This window comes from Coenobita brevimanus, chromosome 81 (genome assembly GCF_032717465.1).
Source record: "Coenobita brevimanus isolate Jiangsu-jjx chromosome 81, ASM3271746v2, whole genome shotgun sequence".
Taxonomy (NCBI): domain Eukaryota; kingdom Metazoa; phylum Arthropoda; class Malacostraca; order Decapoda; family Coenobitidae; genus Coenobita; species Coenobita brevimanus.
In genome coordinates this window covers 11,822,521-11,835,609 of record NC_137034.1, presented here as the reverse complement: position 1 = coordinate 11,835,609, position 13,089 = coordinate 11,822,521, and positions in this window count along the sequence as shown.

Here is a 13,089-nt window from a genome sequence, read left to right as displayed (position 1 = left end):
TCATCATCATCAACAAGTGAAACCAAATACAAACAAAAAGCGGTGCCAAGGCACAGCAAACTCGTCCCCCGGGTAAATCGGGTGAAAAATGAAGATTTTAGGCCCATTTCAAAGTTTAGGCCCCACCCACCTGACATTGATCCCTCTGATGTAATGGTGCATGTTATAGGATGCAGATTTGAAAGATTTATCTTTAGGCTTTGGTTTCGTGTCGATATGACGAATTTGAAATGAATTAGATCAAAAAACAAATTTTACTGGTCCTTTTTTTTTTTTTTTTTTTTTTTTTTTTTACCTTTTTGGGGCCTACAGCCTGGGTCTTGGCCCAATTTGGGCCAAAATTTAATCAGGTGATCAGAAGGTCATAGCCCATCATCCCTGTAATTTTAGACATAATCACACCAGTAGTTTTCGTGTAAAGCTGTTATCAGACGCACGGAGAGAAAGACAAATAAACAAAAAACAAGCAGACAAACCGAGTGAAAACAATATCCGTCCCTGAGCCCGTTCGGGGCGAGAACGGGTAAATAGAGCTCTGCAACTCTCCTACGGACAGTCAATAGCCTCCACCTACTGTTTCTTAGTGTCCTTGACCCCACTGGGGAGATACAGACATTTTACAGTACCGGTCCATGCCAGCACACAACCTGGGCCCTTCAGATTCCTTGCACTGTCTCTGGCTCCCCTGGAATAATCAGGAGACTCTGAGGCTGGAACAATATTAATAATTAGTTAAGAACTCTCGTTGCGTGGCCATATCAAGGAATCTTTGATATGTGGTAAGGTATGTTTAATATTACAAGATCTAAAGTCCCTAAGGTAACTTCTTGTGTAACATCAACAAGGGATCTGACAAAGGTATTGAAGAATGCATGTGTTTGCTACTGTTTCTTACAATGACCTTAACCCCACTGGGGAGATTTGGATTGTTTTTCTACAGTATAAGCAACGGCCCATGCCAGGACACATAACCTGGGCCCTTCAGATTCCTTATGCAGTCTCCGGTTCTCCTGGAATCGTTGGGAGACTCTGAGGCAAGAATAATAATAATTACACCAGCAAAATCAAATGTTATATAGTAGGTAGAGACTAATAATACCAGCGAAAACAATAGATTCTAATTCCTCTTTCTCTCCTTCGTCGTTATGAAAGTTAAGACGCTGTAAGTTACGATGTTGTAAATTACGTCGTTTGGGAATGTCATTAGAGTTGGAGGTTTAATGCAGTTGTGTGAGACGAAGTTGGATGTGATACTCAACTCCATTTCATTATAACTTGTGAAATTGTGGGAGTTTGTGTAATACCGTATTATTACACCTCCGACTAGCACTGCGAAGGCGGGCGTTATTGTTAGGGTGGTCGGTCTCTGTCTGTTAGTCTCTCTCTCTCTCTCTCTCTCTCTCTCTCTCTGTTTTGTGTGTGTGTGTGTGTGTGTATGTGTGTGTGTGTGTGGCGTCTGTCTGGCTGTGAATGAGTGAGTGAATGTTTGGCAGCAAGGGGAAAAAAATCAGTGGTTCCGACTATGACCAAACTTCGTGGAAATACTGAGAGTCAGCCAGTAATGAAACTTTTTTTTCTTTTTTTTTAGAACAACAGATCAAGGGTTATGGCTATGTTGAAAGTTGACTTAACAAATTCTACTTAAGCATTCTTTCTCCAACTCTAACAAAATCTGGGAGAAGGGTTGAAGGTAAGGCAAGAATTAAAAGATTCAGTTTTCATAGTCACGATTAAGAGGTCAAGGTCACCGGGAAAAATCAAAGTTCTGTGACTGTTAATATCTCAATCTCTTTTGATCTGATTTTAACCAAACTTGGTACAGTGGTTGAGGGTAACTGAAGCAGCAAAGATAATGTTTTTGAGAACACTGGGTCAAATGTCACATGACAAGGTCAAAATAAACATTTTTTGTCTGATTTAGACCATACTGTGGAACGGCTGAGGATGGAGCAAGATTGGAAGAATTCCATTTTGAGAATAATCAGTCAAAGGCCAAGGTCACTGGGAAAGGTCATAGGCCACGGTTAAATGATAATTTATGGTCAGTTACCAAACTTGGAGGAAGGGTAAAGGGTCAGGCAAATGAAAAGGGATTCAGTGTTGAGAACAATAATCAAAGATGAATGTAAGAGGACAAGATCAAGGTTCGACCCACGTGTCTGTGTGTCAACTAAATTGCTAAAAGAGTATTGACCTGCGTCACGTTAAACTTGGTGGATCAGTTGAGGATCTCCCAAGAGAACTTACTGTTTTTTTTTTTTTTTTTTTTTAACAACAGGTCAAATGTGCAGGTGACATGGTAAAATCAATTTAAACAGCTTTTATCCAGTGTAAACTTTGTGGAAAAGTTTCAGCTAAAGACTAGGATAAAGCCATTCGCTTTTAAAAACAACTTGGGTTATTGGGCAAAGTCAACTCAATTAGTCTGGCTCTGATTTGAACCAAAATTGGTGGAAGGGTTAAGGGTTGGGCAAGAGTGAAGTAATTCGGCTTTGTGAGTAATCTGTCGAAGATAAAGGTCACAGGGAGAAATCAATATTGGGTTCACGAAGTAAATGATGGTCACAGATATTGCACTCTCTAGCTGCTTCGTCTTGTGGATGATGAGTGGTGCTGGTGATGGTGTGGTGACATGACTGTACAGTCATAATATTACTGCTGTTCTTGTTGTTGTTCTTGTTGGTTGTGATGGTGGTGGTGGTTTTTGAGGCGATGGTACTGGCGCCGATGCTACCTCCAGGCGATTTGATTCAGGGTGAAGATAAGGGGCTTCAGTCTCAGTCTTCGTAATGATGGGTTCCGTGTAGGGAAATGAATCGTTTTATCATATCTTTTACACGAACGATTCCAACGTTATTCCCTAAATGGATACAGTAGCGATGGTTCTGAAATATTGAAACGTAGGCTCGCACGCACACACGAACAGAGAGAGAGAGAGAGAGAGAGAGAGACAGAGACAGAGACAGACAGACAGACAGACAGAATGGAGGAACATACCTATCCGTCACTCGAATTAGCGTGGGGACCGACTTTGTTCCATACCCTGCCCTTCCTCTCTTTCTTTGCCTCACTTTTCCGGCCTCATTTTCAAGCCTCAGCCCTGCTCACTTCCCCTGTTTCCCTGCCTCACCCTGCCCTCCTCAACTCCCCTGCTTCATCTCTCATGCCTTCTTTCCCCTACCTCCCTTCCCCTGCCTCCTCTTTCGTGCCTTCCCTCCCTTGCCTCCCCTCCCATTACTCCCATCCCCTGCCTAACCTGTCCTGCTGACCCCCCTGCCTCATCTCCCCTGCCTCATTTCCCCTGCCTCATTTCCCCTGCCTCATCTCTCCTGCCTCATCTCTCCTGCCTCATTTCCCCTGCCTCATCTCTCCTGTCTCATCTCCCTTGTGTTATCTCTACTGTCTCATCTCCCCTGCCTCATCTCCCCTACCCTAACCCTTTCCTCAGTTTCAGCGAACTCCACTCTCTCTCTCTCTCTCTCTCTGCATGTCTGTCTGTCTGTCTGTCTGTCCGTCCGTCTGTCCGTCCGTCTGTCCCTGTCTGTCTCTGTCTCTCTGTCTGTCTCTCTGTCTGTCTGTCTGTCTGTCTCTCTCTCTCTCTCTCTCTCTCTCTGCATGTCTGTTTGTCTGTCTGTCTGTCTGTTTCTGTCTCTGTCTGTCGTCTGTCTGTCTGTTTCTGTCTCTGTCTGTCTGTCTGTCGTCTGTCTGTCTCTCTCTCTCTCTCTCTCTCTCTCTCTCTCTCTCTGTGCATGTCTGTTTGTCTGTCTGTTTATGTCTCTGTCTGTCTGTCTGTCTATCTGCCTGTCTGTCTGTCTGTCTGTCTGTCTATCTTCCTGTCTGTTTGTCTGTCTGTCTGTCTGTCTGTCTGTCTGTCTCTGTCTGTCTCTCTCTCTCTCTCTCTCTCTCTCTCTCTCTCTCTCTCTCTCATTGACCACCTTTCCCTTTTTGTTCCTCTTGTATTTCTCCCTCTACCTTCTTCATCCATTCTCAAAATATCCTCTCTTTAATGATTCCCATTTTGTTCTCTTCGTATGTCTTCTCCTTTCCTCTTCTTTGATTTTCTTCTTCTTCTCCTCCTCCTCCTCCTCCTCCTTCTTCGTGTTTTCTTCATATTTGTGTTCTTGTTCTTGTTTTGCTTGTTCTTCTTCTGTTACTTTTTGTATATTTCATATTAGCTTACAGGCTCTGAAGTCCATTCAGGGAGACTACTATACTTCTTTCACCTTAACCTGGCCCAGATTTTTATTTGCTGCTTATTTCTCGTAGCTTAGTGGCAAGGAAAAAAAAATACTGTGGCTCCTCATTCTTTCCACAGCATTTCTTCGTGACTAGCATCATTTTCTAGTGTTAATCTACTGCAACAAAGCATTCATGATGGAAGAGAGGGCAACTTGGGGCAAAAGTAGAATAAAAACTAGGTCCACGACACACCAACGGCGAAAAAATCATTTGAAACCTTTACACGTCATGTGAATATTTTGCTGTACCGTCAGAGTTATCATTTCATTCTTAAGGGTGGCATCTGACCAAAAATTAAAAAAAATAAAAAATGAATTTTGAGCTGAGATTTTTACACAAAAAACTAGATTACCTAAGGATCATTTTGGCCAAGTTTGAGGTTGATTGAAGCAGAACTTTTTGTATAGGCCCTTGTTCCTTCTTCTTTTTTTTTTTTTTTTTTTACTAGAGCCATTTTGAGTACTTCCTATAGTTGTCATAAATTTCTTTGTATTTACGTTATACACCCATTTCTTTTATGCAAATAATATATAACTATTCTTCTACATTTGTAAACAGTGTTTTGCCGATTCCTCTATTCTATATGTCTACTGAATATATTTTTTATAGACTGAGCGAATATAGTTTTTTTTTTTTTTAATTGTGAGATAATGAAAGATAATAATATGTCATTATCAAGGAGTTTCTGTGTGAAATTATACTACATCTATTGCTCTTTTGAATACTGCAGACCGTTTGGGAATACATTCACAGGTTATGAAGTTATACCATATTGTTATCAAAAAACTTACATTTCGAGAAATCAGCAATTGAAGTTTTCATACAGAGCCATAGTTATTCAGCCAAAACTATTGTATGTGTTTGATATGGGGTATTTACATTGTTTGCAGCTTGTTCTAAGTATATAGCACCTGATTCCATACTTTTCTAAGGACATTAGGCACTCGAGGGTGCAGGTGTCATGAGGGGCACCTGACTCATTCTTGTCATACAGGTGTAATAACAGGCGTTTTATAAGTGCTGGATTGTCATAATATTCTAGCATATTTAGCCCTGATCGCAGTTTTCTTTGAGGAAGGCATTTACAGAAAATGTAGTTTTATGACCTGGACTATGATATTTTTGTCAAGATGCCCCCTATTACTCAGCATCTCTGGTGTAATTTAAAATATCTTTTATTTTACATTACCTTGGCTTAAAATTTCTATTTCTCCATCTTGAACGCTGAGTTGCAGAAAGAGATTAACAAAAAAAAATATGATGCCAGTCATGAAGAAGTGTGAGAAAAATGGATGTGCAGCCTTAATGTTGTTGTTGTGGTTGTTGTCATCATTACTAGCAGGTAATGACATCCACACGTGGATGGCAACACTTAGAGCAACCGAGTCAAAAATTTTACAGTCACAATTTTGCGTAAGTATATTTACTCTCTGACCTCCATAATAATAATAATAATAATAATAATAATGGTAGTAGCAGTAGTTGCAATAGTAGTAGTAGTAGTAGTAGCAGTAGCAGTAGTAGTATTAGCAGTAGTAGTAGTAGTAGTAGTAGTAGCAGTAGTAGTAGTAATAATAATAATAATAATAATAATTCTCCCCGGCCTTAACCCCCCCGACACAAGGTAGTAAACTAACCTTCAACCTGAAGTACTGAACCTGCTACCAGATCCCTTTGTCTGTCACCCTGTACCTTTCCTTCCTACTAGAAGTTTGCTCTCATTCAGCCTGTCCCCAATAATGGTGACAATTCCCAGTCCTCTAACTATCACCCAATTGCTTTAATATCCTGCATTTCAAATGTTTTTGAGTCTATTCTTAACAAAATTAAATAAATAAGGCATCTTTCCCGTCACAACCATCTTTCAGATCGTCAGTGTGGGTTCCGCCAGGGACGCTCCACTGCAGATCTTCTCACCTACTTTTCAAACTCCTGGTCATCTTCCTTTCGGGATTTGGTGAAAGCTTTGTCATTGCACTTGACATCCCAAATACTTTCGATCGGGAATGGCATACATCTTTAATTTTCAAACTGCCCACTTACGGTTTCTATCCCTCTCTCTGCACTTTCACATCTAGCTTCCTTTCTGGTTGCTCTGTAGCTGCTGTTGTAAACGGCCATTGTTCTTCTAGAGTTATCTGTCGTGGTGTTTTTCAGGGCTCTGTCCTATCGCCAACTCTCTTCCTTTTATTCATGAATGACCTAACAATGTACTGTACATCTAACCCTATCCACTCATAGGCTGATTACTCCATCCTGCACCTTTCCATTTGCATCCCACAGTGTCCATCTCAGCAGTTACCTTAACAAACAAGAGATGAGGCCATGGCACGCCTAATGTCTGACCTGGTTCATATCTCTGATATCGGTAAAAGTATTCTTGGTGATTTTAGTGCATCAAAACTTAGTTCTTCCATCTTTCAACATAACAAAATCTTCTGCAAGAGTATCCTCTAATTATTCACGATATCCAACTCAATCCTGCATCATCTTCAAACATACTTGGGGTTTCATTCTCTCGGGATTTTTCTTGGAAAGATCCTATTATCTCTCTTATAAAATTTGCTTCCACGATGTTAGGTGTGTTAAACCGACTCTGTGCCTTCTTTACCTCTACATAGTTGATGACTTTGTACAAGGATTTTATTCGCCTCTGTGGTGAGTAAAACTCTCATGTGTGGGCAGGCTCCTACATACAGTTTTTTCTTAACAAAATGGAGTAAAATTCATTTCTTCTCATTAACTCCCCTCCTCTTAATGACTCCCTTCAACTTCTGTCTCTTTGCCATGCTGTTGCATCTTTATCTCTTTTCTATCACTACTTTAATGGCCACTGCACCTCTGAACTGTCTTCTTGCATCACTCCACCATTACATCAGGCGCGTAGCACCTGTCTAGCAACACACCCTCATCCCTTTTTCTGTTCAGCTCTCTAATGCAAGACATAGCCGTTACTCCCAGTCCTTCATGTGTGCAACAGGTCATTTCTGGAACTGTCCCCCACTGTGTGTATTTCCTACTACCTATGATCTCCAGTCTTTCAAACGCAGTGTGACTGGGCATCTCAACATTAACGGATCTTGAATATGGCTCTCTATTATCTTTTTTTTTTTTTTTTTTTTCTTGGGGGGAGCAATCTTGTGGTCTTCTGACCTTTGGTTCCTTCTTTCTTACATAAAAAAAAAAAATCTGGTTCTCTCGTCCCCAGATACTGCGTGAGGCAGGGTTGGATTGTGCCCTCAGAGTAGCTTAGGATGATTCCCTAACGTAATGTGAACAGGCATAGATGTTGGTGAATGGAAGGACAAATAGATATTGATGAACAGATGGACAAATAGACAGACAAATATAAAAACAGACAGACAGAAGTACGTTGCAGCGAGCATAAAGCCACGCCCTCTCTAGCCACTCGACCAATCAGAACGCTTGCTCCATTCTGGCAACGACGTGAGGTCATCAAATAAGTCATGCTGATATGAAAAATATTGCATAAGGTACTGCTTCAACGTAATGCGAACTCGTGGGCTCTATCATATTATTATTATTATTGTTGCTGCTGCTATGATGATGATGATGATGATGATGATTTTTATCAGTCTCCACCTACTACGCAGTTGAAGGCTATTGTTTTCCCTGGTACTATCATTCTCGCATCAGTCTCGCAACGGTTCCAGGAGAAACGGAGACTGTGCAAGGAATCTGAAGGACCCAGGCTGTGTTCTGGCATGGGCCATTGCTGAAAAAAAAAAAAAATCTCCCTAGTGGAGTTAAGGTAACTGTAAGAAACAATAGAAGACACATGCGTTCTTCAACACTTGTCAGATCCCTTGTTGATGTTACAGAAGAAGTTATCTTAGGATCTTCAGATCTTGTTTATATTAAACATACTTTACCACACGTGGAACACACACACCAAGAAAAAACAGCAGATGACAGGGCGTGTGTGCTGGGCGGCCCCTCAGGACCCCCCAGACCCTGTCTTCTCCCTGACTATGAAAAAGCTCACCCCCACCGACCGGGCTAATGTATGGCCCGGCCTCCACTATAGGTGGAGGGAATCTTAAAACGAACGAACGAACACGTGGAAGGGTTCTTGTTGCGACCACATGAACAAATTCCGCAATTAAATATTGTTATTCCGGACTCTGTGTCACGCGACGATTCCTGGAAAACCGGAGGCTTCACAAGAAATTTGAAAGACCCACATAATGTGTCCTAGCATGGACCATTGCTGACAGAAAAATAAATCCAAATTTCCCCAATAGGGTGAAGATCATTATGAAACATTAGGTGGAGACTGGTGACCGTCCACAAGACAGTTACAGTTACAGTTATTATCATCATAACTGTTATTATTATCATAATAACCATCATCATCATCATTCTTTTCCTCATTATTATTATTATTATTATTATTATTATTATTGTGTGGTAGGTGTGGGCGCTCACCATCCACTCACTCGATTTAGTGCTGCTTTCAGGTGTCTGCCCTTTCCTCTCCATCCTTCTCTCCTTCCATTCTCTTTTGTTTTTCTTTCCTTCATTCTTTCCTCGTCCATCTGCCTACGTGTTACTTTACACTCCCTCTTCTGTCTTTCTTTCCTTCATTCTTTCCACTTCCTTCAGCCTGTGGGTGACTCTACACTGAGTGACAAGCCAAATGGTTTCCTGTGCACCAGGAAACCATTTACTACGCTGGGTGGTAACCATATAACCAAATTTTGGCTTCTGGTGGTTTAGTGGGTAATTATTGCGCTCCAATCGGATTTAGCCGGTGAAGGTTTATATCCAAGGGATGGCTGGGGTTGATTGCTCATGTAATGCCACTCAGGGATGAGTGAGGCTGGTCACTCTCATCTTAAATGTCGGGACCAACTGCCTGGCCCCGGGCTCCTACGCTTCTCATGGGGCAATGTAGGATTGGATGATGGATGGATTATTATTATTGTTATTATTATTATTATTATTATTATTATTATTATTATTATTATTATTTTCATTATTATTATTATTTCTATTAATATTAATAATATCATCATTATCATTTTGCCACAGAACTATGTGTAATAAGCTGCAAAAGGACGAATATCTGGGCCAGGTTAATAAGAAAGAACACTAGACAGAACACATTTAGATATTGTGTTGTGGTATTTGCTACGGTGCTTGTATGACGTGTTGGTGGTGTTATACAGATGTACAGTGAACATCCTGGGATTGAACACGACACAGATATGACTGAACATACGACCACGTTGTCCTCAGCCCACTGCTGTACCCACTCCACCACCACCTCCAAGTAGCTCTGTTTTCAACCCACTGCATTATTCTCTGTCCACTCTGCTCTCTCTCTCTCTCTCTCTCTCTCTCCAAGTTCTCACACACTAATTCATTTTAGATCATATTCCCTTTCCCCTTTCTTTCCATTCTTGTGTCCCCTCTTCCTCCTGTTTCTGTCTCTCTCATTTTCTTGCTTCTTTCACTCACGTCTTCTCTTCCTTCCCGTACTTCCCATCCCTCTCTTTTACTTTTCTCGTTCCTTTTGACTTCCCCTCCCTTTCCTCTTTCTCCTCCTCCTCCTCCTCCTCCTCCTCTCCTTTCTCATCGTCCCCTTCTTTCCCCCTTTTCTTCCTCTCACAAGTTCTCATCCTTCCAGGTCTTCTCTTATTGGTTAAAGCCTTCCTCGTCTTTCCTCTCTCTCGCCTCACCGCAATCTTCTCAGATATCCTCTCTCTCTCTCTCTCTCTCTCTCTCTCTCTCCCCTGTAAGGAAAAGTTCGTTCTTTTAGGCCGGATCACCCATAGAGAACGGTAATCTGAGTACCTACGTGACACACACACACACACACACGCACTCTCTCTCTCTCTCTCTCTTCGGATAAAATGCCAGTTTCACTATTCAACACCCGCCACACTTGTCTGTTCGTGTTTTTTTTTTTCTTTTCCCTTCTCCCTTTTCCTCTTTTTCTCTCCCTGTCCTCCCTTCTTCGTTCTGTCTCTGGTTTATCTTTCATTTGTCAGTTTCATTTTTCTTTTTTCTTTTCATCTTCCAAATTCTCCTCTCTTAATCCTTTCCATTTTGTTCGTCTGTAGTTATTCCTTGTTTTTTGCTAATTTTTTGTCCCTACCAATCCCCCCCTCCCTCTCTCTCTCTCTCTCTCTCTCTCTCTCTCTCTCTCTCTTCCCTTTCTTTTGCTTTCCGTTCCTCTCTCTTTAATTTTTCTTTCACACTTATTTCCACTTTTCTTTTCTTTCACTTTCCTGTTTTCTTCCGTTTCTTTACATCTTTCTTCAGTCATTTTTCCACTTACTCTCTATATCGTCTTATTTCGTTTACATCTTTGTCTAGTCATTTTTCCACTTACTCTCTATATCGTCTTATTTCGTTTACATCTTTGTCTAGTCATTTTTCCACTTACTCTCTATATCGTCTTATTTCGTTTACATCTTTGTCTAGTCATTTTTCCACTTACTCTCTATATCGTCTTATTTCGTTTACATCTTTGTCTTGTCATTTTTCCACTTACTCTCTATATCGTCTTATTTCGTTTACATCTTTGTCTAGTCATTTTTCCACTTACTCTCTATATCGTCTTATTTCGTTTACATCTTTGTCTAGTCATTTTTCCACTTACTCTCTATATCGTCTTATTTCGTTTACATCTTTGTCTAGTCATTTTTCCACTTACTCTCTATATCGTCTTATTTCGTTTACATCTTTGTCTAGTCATTTTTCCACTTACTCTCTATATCGTCTTATTTCGTTTACATCTTTGTCTAGTCATTTTTCCACTTACTCTCTATATCGTCTTATTTCGTTTACATCTTTGTCTAGTCATTTTTCCACTTACTCTCTATATCGTCTTATTTCGTTTACATCTTTGTCTAGTCATTTTTCCACTTACTCTCTATATCGTCTTATTTCGTTTACATCTTTGTCTAGTCATTTTTCCACTTACTCTCTATATCGTCTTATTTCGTTTACATCTTTGTCTAGTCATTTTTCCACTTACTCTCTATATCGTCTTATTTCGTTTACATCTTTGTCTAGTCATTTTTCCACTTACTCTCTATATCGTCTTATTTCGTTTACATCTTTGTCTAGTCATTTTTCCACTTACTCTCTATATCGTCTTATTTCGTTTACATCTTTGTCTTGTCATCTTTCCACTTACTCTCTATATCGTCTTATTTCGTTTACATCTTTGTCTAGTCATTTTTCCACTTACTCTCTATATCGTCTTATTTCGTTTACATCTTTGTCTAGTCATTTTTCCACTTACTCTCTATATCGTCTTATTTCGTTTACATCTTTGTCTAGTCATTTTTCCACTTACTCTCTATATCGTCTTATTTCGTTTACATCTTTGTCTTGTCATTTTTCCACTTACTCTCTATATCGTCTTATTTCGTTTACATCTTTGTCTAGTCATTTTTCCACTTACTCTCTATATCGTCTTATTTCGTTTACATCTTTGTCTAGTCATTTTTCCACTTACTCTCTATATCGTCTTATTTCGTTTACATCTTTGTCTAGTCATTTTTCCACTTACTCTCTATATCGTCTTATTTCGTTTACATCTTTGTCTAGTCATTTTTCCACTTACTCTCTATATCGTCTTATTTCGTTTACATCTTTGTCTAGTCATTTTTCCACTTACTCTCTATATCGTCTTATTTCGTTTACATCTTTGTCTAGTCATTTTTCCACTTACTCTCTATATCGTCTTATTTCGTTTACATCTTTGTCTAGTCATTTTTCCACTTACTCTCTATATCGTCTTATTTCGTTTACATCTTTGTCTAGTCATTTTTCCACTTACTCTCTATATCGTCTTATTTCGTTTACATCTTTGTCTAGTCATTTTTCCACTTACTCTCTATATCGTCTTATTTCGTTTACATCTTTGTCTAGTCATTTTTCCACTTACTCTCTATATCGTCTTATTTCGTTTACATCTTTGTCTAGTCATTTTTCCACTTACTCTCTATATCGTCTTATTTCGTTTACATCTTTGTCTAGTCATTTTTCCACTTACTCTCTATATCGTCTTATTTCGTTTACATCTTTGTCTAGTCATTTTTCCACTTACTCTCTATATCGTCTTATTTCGTTTACATCTTTGTCTTGTCATCTTTCCACTTACTCTCTATATCGTCTTATTTCGTTTACATCTTTGTCTAGTCATTTTTCCACTTACTCTCTATATCGTCTTATTTCGTTTACATCTTTGTCTAGTCATTTTTCCACTTACTCTCTATATCGTCTTATTTCGTTTACATCTTTGTCTAGTCATTTTTCCACTTACTCTCTATATCGTCTTATTTCGTTTACATCTTTGTCTAGTCATTTTTCCACTTACTCTCTATATCGTCTTATTTCGTTTACATCTTTGTCTAGTCATTTTTCCACTTACTCTCTATATCGTCTTATTTCGTTTACATCTTTGTCTAGTCATTTTTCCACTTACTCTCTATATCGTCTTATTTCGTTTACATCTTTGTCTAGTCATTTTTCCACTTACTCTCTATATCGTCTTATTTCGTTTACATCTTTGTCTAGTCATTTTTCCACTTACTCTCTATATCGTCTTATTTCGTTTACATCTTTGTCTAGTCATTTTTCCACTTACTCTCTTTATCGTCCTTTTATTTTTTGTCATAAAATTTGTCTCTTCCTACTTAACATCAGTGCTAAAATTTTTAACTTATTCTTGCCTCTACTAGACGATTTTAATTGTTTTTTAATTATATGTCTTTTTTAACTGTATTTTTAAGTGAGACTTCAAGTAATGAAGTACCCAGAAAGAATCTCCATCATTCTCTTTTACTGGATGATGTTTTTTTTTGTTTT